This window comes from Mytilus californianus, unplaced genomic scaffold, assembly GCF_021869535.1.
Source record: "Mytilus californianus isolate M0D057914Y unplaced genomic scaffold, xbMytCali1.0.p SCAF_2, whole genome shotgun sequence".
NCBI classification, from domain to species: domain Eukaryota; kingdom Metazoa; phylum Mollusca; class Bivalvia; order Mytilida; family Mytilidae; genus Mytilus; species Mytilus californianus.
The window spans coordinates 39,345,752-39,356,711 of NW_026262668.1; positions in this window are offsets into that span (position 1 = coordinate 39,345,752).

Genomic DNA, 10,960 nt, shown 5'->3' on the forward strand with positions numbered 1-10,960 from the left:
CCAATCAGTCTGTACTAAAGAAGACATGAGCAGCATACCAGACCAAGCCCATATCCCACCAAGGGAAAAATCAGCGTAAACAGAAGTGGTGTATACAAACTATTAAAGAACCTTAAACGACATAAAAGAGGGACGAAAGATACCAGAGGGACAGTCTAACTCATAGATCGAAAACAAACTGACAACGCCACGGCCAAAAAATAAAAAGACAAACAGACAAATAATAGTACAGATGACACAACATAGAAAACTAAAGACTAAGCAACACGAACCCCACCAAAATACTGTGGGTGATCTCAGGTGCTCCGGAAGGGTAAGCAGATCCTGCTCCACATGTGTCACCCGTCTTGTTGCTTATGTTATTACAAATCCGGTAAATAGTCTAATTCGGTAAGTCACATTCGTGAGAAGGGAAGGGTATTGTAGTTACGACATAAGGAACATATCCGATATCATCTGTGAAACGGTTATTCCATAACGGTCAACCAACTCGTGATGGCGTCCGTAAAATTTACGAAGGGATGATTTCAACTTCACCATTTGGAACTCGTGGCTTGATAGCTTCCTTGTGAGCAGCAATCCTCTATCAATGAAATCATGATAGGAAACACAAGCCCGGGAATATCGTATCAATTGGGAGATATATACTCCGTATGCAGGCGCTGCTGGTATGTTGCTACATAGAAATGGAAAGCTCACAATTGGGAAGCTGAAATTTTGTCGTAAAATTTTGTTTTCAACCGACCCTCATTGTCAATTTCTAGATGTAAGTCAAGATATGAGGCAGACTTAACTATATCTGTAGTATCCTTTATCTCTAGTTCGATGGGATAGATTCGTTCAACATAGTCACCAAATTTTGTATTATTTAGTGAGAGAACATCATCTATATAGCGGAACGTAGAGTTAAAGGATATTGCTAACTTCTTATCTTTCTTCCTAAGAAGTTCCTACAGGACCTGGTAATATACCAGCGCTCATACTAAAAGAAGCAGCAAATGAGATGGCTCCCATCCTTTCCCATCTTTATCAAACCTCCATTGACAACGGTGAAATACCAGAAGACTGGAAAGAGGCGACCATCGTTCCACTTTTTGTCAATAAAGGAAAAAAACATATAGCAGCAAATTATCGTCCGGTATCACTTACTTCTATTTCATGCAAGGTTCTCGAACACATCATCCACAGTTCAGTCATCACATTTTTGGAACAGCATAACATCTTGTCAGACAATCAGTATGGATTTAGAGCTCGTAGATCTTGTGAGACACAACTGATATCAACAATCGAAGGAATTGCCAAACAACTGAAATCAGGAAAAGATCAAGTGGACGTAATCTTACTCGATTTTGCTGAAGCTTTTGACAAAGTCCCACACTGCAGATTACTCAATAAACTCAACCACTATGGCATCAGAGACGAAAACCTAAAACGGATAAAATTTTTCTTAGAAAACCGAAAACAACAAGTGGTAGTTGAGGGCTGAAAGTCATCACTGGGATATGTACTATCAGGGGTTCCACAAGGTACTGTGTTAGCCCTTTACTCTTCTTCATTAATGACTTACCAGAATCAGTTCAACATTCGACTGTTAAACTATTCGCTGACGAATGACTTCTTTTCCATAACACCAGGAATTCCCAGAATGAAGCCAAATTACAACAGGACCTTTCAGCACTAGATACTGGGAAACAAAATGGCATATGAAATTTCATCCAGAAAAATGCACCGTTGTTCGCATTAGCACCAGCATTAAATTCAAAAGAGAAACATACTACGAATTACACGGCCACACTCTCGAAACTGTACCAACCAGCAAATACCTATGAGAAAATTTCAGCGAGGACTTACAATGGAAACATCATGTTGACATCACTGTCAAAAAGCATCCAAATCCATTGGATTTCTTAGACGAAACCTAAGAGAATATCTCTGGTAAAACCAACTTTGGAATATGCAAGTGCGACATTGAACCCTCATACCAACGAGGACTTAAATCGACTAGAGCAAGTACAAAGGAGGGCCGCTAGGTTTGTAACAAACAACTATACTGACAAAACACCGGGATGTGTAACAAATATGATCAAGTCACTAGGATGGGAACCACTAGCTTCCAGACGAACTAACCGCCGACTCGTCATGCTTTACAAGATCAAGCATGGGCTAGTGGACATTGATGCCAGTTCCATCTTACGCCCAAATGATCGACGTACTAGAGGCAAACAACGTCTATACCAACCACTAGCAAACCGGAGAGTTTATAAGTACTCATACTTCCCTAGGACTATACAAGAGTTGAACACCCTTCCGACAGTTACTACGGAAGCTCTGACAATAGAGGGGTTCCAGTTTGCACTATCCAACTATAGTGCACCGCAGAAATCAACACCATAGACAGTGTACATAGTTTTAATTGTATATATCTCAGAACGTTGTATCTGTAAATAGTTATAGGAGAACTGCTGTCTCATTCTCCATCTAGTGGACTATTTACACTCCAATACGAATCCAGTCCTTAGCAAAGAAGAAGAAGAAGAAGTAAACATTTATCATGTCTTTCCCTAAGGCCTGGTGCCAAAGATATAACATCTTCGTTTTCCCTTACACAAACTAAATTTGTTGGAAACTGATCATGGTTAGAATCCAACAAGTCTGTGCGCTCTTGACGCGCCACTATCTTGTTCAGGTTGATTCTGACAAGGTCTCTGCTCACCAATGATGACATTTGCCTTGTATATATTACCATTAATTGGCAAAGTATTTGTACTAAATAAATAAAAAAAATTGTCAAACATTGACTCCATCTGTGAGAAACGGCTTTCCCGTTTCTTATTCAACTCATCGACTTCGTCCTTTTTCTTGGACCTTCGATTACTACTCTTTCTTGTAGTTTTTTCGTCACCTGCAACTGACGATTTTGGGCTGGCATTTGATATTTCCTTTCCATCTCCGCAAAGCGTGTGGTGAAGTATAACTTCAGCTATTATAGAATGCATTCGCACTATAAGTTTGAAAAAAAAACTGTGTCAATGACACGTAAATTCTGACGAAAATTGAAACGTGGCCGCTTTGGATTTTACCGGAAAAATGTTAAAGGGGCTTTCATGCTTGATCTGAATTACTGAGAGGTTTGAATTCTTTATCATTCAAGCGTTTCAGCTAGATGTGAGTAAAAAACCGGACAGATAAACAATCATGTAAGGATATCAGATAAGTGTAACAAGCAATATTAAAAATGTAATCAGTAAGTAAAGTACGCGGATTAGGCAATATAACAAATTTACAAGCAAATATATAATATGTATGCCATTTTTATATATGTTTATATTTATTTTCACCGAAATATGGTTTAATGAAGTTTTTCCACAATTTTGTTTGTGTTACGCAATGGTAGGCAGTAGATTATTTCCCGCCAAATAAATAATGGCGATGGTTTATATTTCGACACTTTTGCTCAAGAATATATCATTATGTCTTTTCAGTAATTTCGGTAAGCATTATTTAGTACTTAATTTAATTAGGATTGTGTCTTGAAACTACCAGAGACATGTTTATATGCCTATGATAATACCCTATAAGTAATAATCCCTTTTTGCAGAAATGTAATCACTGAAAAAGAGAAATAACGATACGAACCGAGACAAGATTTGGGTCACAACCATTTACTATATATAGAATTTAATCGTGAACAAATCTTTTACATTTCACGATCATTCTTATTGATATTTACACAAGTGTGGACATATATTAGTGTGGATAGTATATTTGAATGTTTGACAGTGTCTTCTGACAAAAATGTTTTCTATGGGTTTTTCCATAGTGTTATATCAGACCAGGAACAAACACTTAAATTTAGCAGTGTTTCAATATTTGATTTTTATGTTCAAGACCGGCATGGAAGGGACACTATATGTACATGTTGTATGAATTACCAAATGATTTTGTTAAAATATGTTTTACTACTTTGTTTTTGATTAAAAGCAAAAACTGAAAATTAGTAGAGGAACACATAAGTGCATTTCTGCATGATATGATTTTAAATGCAAGATGATTTATGAGAACCTGTATATATGTTATTCTCGTATGGTCCTTTATCCGTTGTGGTGGTCATTTCTTAATTAGAACTGTAATTTAGTTAAGGATTATCCTAGTATCATAAGTGAAAAAATTTCGTTTAAATATTCGAAATTGTTTCTTAGAAAATGTCTAATAGTTCAAAGTGATGATAATACCTGGCATGCACATGGGCCTATTTGAGCTAGAAAGTACATGTACACTTCTGTTGTACTAGTATTACACATGTATTTTAAATCTTATTTTGAAGGCCTGGTTGTATAATTTTTATAAAATGGTACATCCAATTTATTTGTTTATAATTCTTAATTTCTAGAAATAAATTATTACAATAGAATATAAGAAATATGAACTATGATTCTGTAGTATTTGAAATGAAAAAGGTATTGCATGGTTATTCTTGTTTCAAGGTTTTTGCTATGCGGATAAAAATATAAATGAAACATGCAAGATGCAGTTTTGTTGTGGTATAAAAATGAAAAGTGCTGTAACGTTTCATTTTTATATAAAATGTATAATATGTATATAGAACTTTAAAATTAATATATATGTATATAATTTTGTATGCTTGGGCTGCACACATCAATGTCCAACAAGTAACGAGAAGAAGTCGGCTAGAACGTTATTTAATCAAGTGCATTGCTAAAGTTGAACCAACTGTTGGCTTGTTAGTAAAAGATAGCCCTGTACAAAATTACTTTGAAAGTAAATTAGTAGTAGCTTTAGAAGCTATTGCAAGCATATTATCACATCACTTTGTGAGTGGAACTAAGCAAGTAGTTTATGTTGATACAAATTTACCATCAGAAAGATCCAGACTTCTGAAATCTTTTTCTTTCTTAAAGGAAGTTACTGATAGTGCCACAGATATATATGTTAAATGTCATACAGAATTTTACATGGAAAGACCAAATGATGATCTGAACTTCTTTCATCTGAGGTTTTATCCATCACTCACTGATCGAAAGACATGATTTTGAAAGATCAACAAGGTTTACTCATGAGAAAACATTAAATGACTTCATCACAAAAAATAAGTATTCGATTCCGTAATGTCGTATGAAGGCAATCAGTTTTAAGCATTTGTTACAGTTCCGGATGGCTGTGGTAAATTCTTTTTGCTACAAACCTTAGTTCTACAGTATGAATTTAATTGTTCAATTGTGGAAGTCTTGGCAACATCAGGAAATGCAGCATTATTGGTCAGTAGTCGCACAGTGCATTCCGTTTTCAAATTGGACTGTAATTTGGAAACATCAATACAATACAGGGATACCAATTTGGAAATAATTTAAAATTGATGAAATAAGCATGATGACTGCCGAAATTCTAGAAAAATTGAGTCAGATTTATAATAAAACTTCAACTGTGTCAAATGAAAAGCAATTGTTTGGAGATCTTTTACAATTACCAGCAGTTATAAACAATACCTCACAACCACGGGAAATTTATGAAAGCCAACTATGGTCGAAATTTCATCTATTTTTCCTGAATGAAAATTGTAGCCAATCACTGTATAATACATAACAAAACAAGCTACGTCTTTCAGCTACTCTCCCTGTTGTTTTCATTAGACGATTGGATAAATTGACTTCCTCTCTGCATGGTCAACTAAGTGGATTGATTCTGCATAGTTCCGTTACATCTGGTATCATACTGACGTCAACTTCGACTTACGACATTTTTTCCGTCACGGAATGGTAGTGCCAGAGTGACTCTGACTTTGAATGAAAACATACTTTAGCAGTTTTAATAGTTTACGATGAAATTATGCTGTTTCTTCGACTGGTGCCGATATTTTTATACTGTAATATAAAATGTACATCTACTTAGATTGACGGCATTGCAGAACACTGTAACTCGCCTATTTGACAAAGGCTTGCGCTAAAGAAAGTCCCGCGCTTAAATTCTAATTGTTTTGCTGATATGCTTTACTATATATAATGCCGCCATAATTAAAACTCCACCACTTGCAGGTGGAAAGTGGTGTATAGTTGAACTGAGAATCTTATAAAGTGAAAACAGCGAATTTCATTACGTTCAGTTTTGTGTTGTTGGCTAGCTGTTTTATTGATGTATAATTGCATCCCCTTTTATTCATATTCGTGTTTTATGTGTTAAAAAATTGTTACCTATTTACTAAGCATTGAAAATATTTCGCATTTAATAGCTGATATTTATCATTTAAAAAATTTGTGTCAAGGCACCCCCCTTTTCTTAAAAAAAAACCCCACCAAAACAATGCAAAAAGCAAAAGTAAAAGAAAAACAAACTCAAAGTAGTTTTCCATACATAATACTGTCGGTGGATCCGAGCATGTAATGATAATAAATGAACAATATATGGTAACTCACCAGGGTTTATTCAGGTCATACAGCAATTATACACAAAGAACAGTAATAATGGACAATCAATGTAATCAATATACGATCAATACATGTGGTGAAAGGAAAAGAGTCAGAATGTATCATTGTGCGCACTACGTCATCGGTTCACGATGAGGTCCATATAAAGCATGGACTGGTTCAGTAGTATACATTGGTGTTCAGAACCACAATCGCCCCATCTCAGTAGAACCAGGCCAGGGTTGAATCCATTGATTAGAAAAAAATCACTGTCTGTGTAATTGTTATCCATATAGTGATATTGAAATGAACGATGTCTCATATATACACATACAGTTGCATAAAAGTTCATGCTAAAATCCTCATTATAAAAGATGAATACATATAACACAATAAATGTCTCATAGTTCATGAAATACAAAAAATAAACAGTTCATAGAATAAATATGTCCATTCCTCTCTGGAAACATAATCCAACGAGACATATAAAATAGTTCGACCCTATTTTTCCAACCAGTCTAACAAGATTCTCTTTGTTTTTGGAATCTGAAAGAATTTCAAAGCATTGTCATTTACGGTTCACATCAGCACAGACAATGGAATGTTCCTCAAGCGACTCACTTCAGTGGCAATCACTGGTAGATTTCATGGGTGGTTAACTGGACAGCATGCGAACGGAGATAAGAAAGGTGAATCAGTTTCAAGCACAAGCTGGTGCGGTGGAATCCTAGGAATTGTTTCTAAACCAGTATTGTCCCGAATGAACTTGCCAGATACTCCGAAAATTATACTTGGTAGTTGTTGCCAAGCAGTCAGTTCCTCAATAGTTCATTCAAAGCAGTGGCGGTAAAATTTCATGTCAGCGAGGTAATAATGGAATATTATTTCCAACGTCCGTTTAGCGGCCGAACCGTCACAAAAATGTCTGCAATGAATTATAACAGGCTAGGAGCAGCATATCTATAAAGGCCTCCTCCTTATTACGACGTGACTCTTCTTTACATATGCTAGGATTACGACAGGAACGACAAATGGAGGTTGTATTGTAATCAAGTCCAACTTCACCTAAGGCAACACATGAATGGTTATCTGTCAGGGAATCCAGTTGATCCATCTGCCTCTTGGATATGCCTTCTGCAGCAAGATGTGGATGTATACCGAAAGAGATGTCAACACCACGGGAAAAGCCCCGTTGTTCCATCTGACGTAAAAACTTATTTTGCCACTCCATAATAGACACATTGAGAGCAGCCAGGTGCCACTACTGATTGTAGGTGTTGAAAGTTTCTTAGATCATCCTTCTGAGTATCTGATCTAGATGAAAATGGCTATCCACGAATATAAGTTTTTCCTCAGACAGTGAAACTGACTCGGTTATGTTAGCACCTTCATATGCCAGTCGTTGTTTCTGTAGTAAAAATATTTGCTGTTTCACTGCCCCAACTTGGGATAGGAGAACTGCTATCAGTTGCCAGTTGAAAATACAGATGGATGATTTGGTGTATTGCAAATATAAGTCGGCACTGATGAAGGATAGTAATTATCGGCCCAAAAGGTTAAAAGTTGAAGTTCTTGAGGTGAAAATTGGTTTTTCACGAAAATGTAAAGTTCTCTCTGTAGAATGTCATCCAAGAGATCGTCAAGAGTGGTACATTCTAATCATGCCCTAATATGATGAAGTGAACCCAACATAAGCTGGCACCAAAGATGCATATGGTCTTCGTCAAATACAGAACTTTCTACTCCATGTTCCATTGTATGTCGGTGCGCCAAAGAACCGGCTTGAGACTCTTGAACTTCACAGCTCCAGCAGGCCGTGTGGGGTTCCCAATACCATGGCAAATGTATCTTAAACACATGTCGTCTCATCTTGCCATGTGTCACTAGTCCACACACAAAGCATTGATGTTGTCGACTCCTAAATGTGGTTATCGAATTACTTCAATTGCTGCTGCACAGTGATGCAGTGACAGTACACGGTGCGGAGCCTGGGGCCCCTGCATATCTCTGATGGTGAACATACTGTTGGTAGACTCCCTCGTCATGCACTTCACGGTTATCAGATGGTTCGTCTGTTGTGTCCTCATACCCAACTTCATCAATGACCATCATATCAGAAAGCTCTGTTGCTTTAGAAGAATTGTCATCACCAATTGACTCTCCATGAGCACTTAATGAAAGAACGTCATACTCCATATTTTAGGGAAACTGCAAGAGACAAAAGATAACGTAAGTATATAAAATCCAATACTATATACAATATGTACACTAAGTTGCTACGTTTTACAAAACTACTGAAAATCAGCGTACCGAGCCGGAGGCTTTATTGTTCGCCCCTCCTGGTACATGGATAGTCCTGAGGGATGGTCGGGGACCTGGTCCTCTGAACATCTAAACTATGACCTGCAACTTCTGAAATGAGAAAACCATCATTAGTAGACGAGGCCAATAGCCTCTGTGGTGCTACATTTTTCAGATCCTCCTGGTCAATAAATAGCTGCTGTAATTCATCATTCAGACAAACATCACTAACCAAATCAAGGTTCTGTAGAAGCTGTCCACCATTGTAAAGAAGGGTTTTGTCAAGATCTGTAAGTGGCTCTTCATCTGTACTCTTGTCAGCATGCACAAAACTTGTGTCAAAGAACAAATTGTGTCTCATTCTGCGTAACCACAATGGTATCTCTCTGAAATTACATCTCTTCAGGCGGTCATGATGAATCACAGACTCTCTTTTTCGGTCTTTTATTGTATAAAGCGAAAAGCGATCTGAAACAACTAAATAATGTGTTATCCATGGAGATCGAAGTTTCGTACTGTGTCCTATCTTAGTCGATATGTCAATCTTGTAAACTAAGTTTCTGGCATGATATTGATTTTGTGCCAGTCGCAGATCTTCTGTCGGTGTTGGGTTGTCCTAAGGTTTTCACGAGCAAGTTTATGCACCTCATTTAATGATTTTGCCAGATGTGCTACCCAGGAATGGGGATCGAATTTCCCGACGGAAAAAGTAACAGTTCCAAGAAGTAACTGTATTGGCTGAATTGTTTCTCCTCCTAAATTTGAGACGATTAGGTGTATAACCGGTTTGTCGGTTTACCATTGAGTGTAATGCAATCGGCATTAATGGCAAATCAACGTCCCACAACTTGTTCTTCTTCTGTATGTAGCAACGTATCATTTGTAAAACCACAGTTTTGTATCTCACGACCTGTCCATTCGATGAAGGATGGTAAGGAGTCGTCCTAGTTTTTGCAATTTCCAGACTTTTGCAGAGCGCCTTAAACAGATTGCCATCAAAGTTACGGCCCTGGTCAGTGTGGACCTCCAAAGGACATCCGAATGTGACTATAAAATGCACAACAAATTGTTGAGCTATGAGAAGTGCTGATTGCTCAGGTAGTGCGGCCATCTCAATCCATTTCGAAAACTGATCAATCATCATAAGGATGTAACGATTCCCACTCTCACTGGTATTAAACGGCCCTAAAATATCTGGGTGAATACGTTCCATAGGACAGCCAGCATGAAACTTATTTAATGCAGCTCGGGGGTAAATGTGAGCCTTTTTGTTCTGGTTACAAATATGGCACGACTTAACATAGTCAATACAGTCTGAATGAAGGTAATACCAGAGGAACGACTGCTTTACACGGTCCAACGTTTTCTGCTGCCCAAGGTGTCTTCCTACTTTTGAATCAAGGCAATGCAGGAGAACATCAGATTTTAAACTATTGGGTACAACCAAGCATGGTTTTCGTTCCGACTGGTTGATCCATTTGTATTAAAGAACACCGTCAATTACTTCTAAACAGGAACCAAGTAACCATAGAGCTCGGGTTGCTGGGCTCTGTAATCGCAGCTCAGCATCACTAGGGTCGTACTGACTTTCTATCCTCTCTTTGAGAGGGAAAAGATCTGAATCTTGTAACTGCAATAGTCGTAGATGATGTCGACTATAGTTCTGCATCCAGTTGGTATGGATAGCATTTCCCTCAATATTAGGTTAAGTCATATCATGTTCCTCAGAGTCCGCTCCTCTAAAAGATGAGGTTGTGAGCCCCTGAATGGATGAGGTGAAGGACTTTTTTTTATCTTTCTTGACAGTAGCTGTTCGGACTTCAAGTGGACTAACTTGTCGCTTAGCTAATTATATGACATCGTCAACGTCGTTTAGGAAATACTTTGACAATACTGACAACCTTTACATGACAAGATCTCTATGTCAGCACCTGTGTTATCACAGTCGCAATCTTCAAGACAGTCTGGTACCCGACTTAGGCCATCGCCATTAAGATGTTTCTTCCCGGGGCGATGAACAATCTGCATGTCGAACTGTGCAAGTTCCTCCAACCATATCGCCAGTTGTCCCTCAATATGCTTGAACCTCATCAACCAAAAAAGACTATTGTTGTCTGTCCTTTAAACAAAACGTCGTCCAAGCAAATAATGCCTAAAGTGTCGGCAGAATTTAACCACTGCTAAAAGTTCTTTGCGGGTTGTACAATACTTCTTCTGAGGTTTCATTAGAACATGACTTG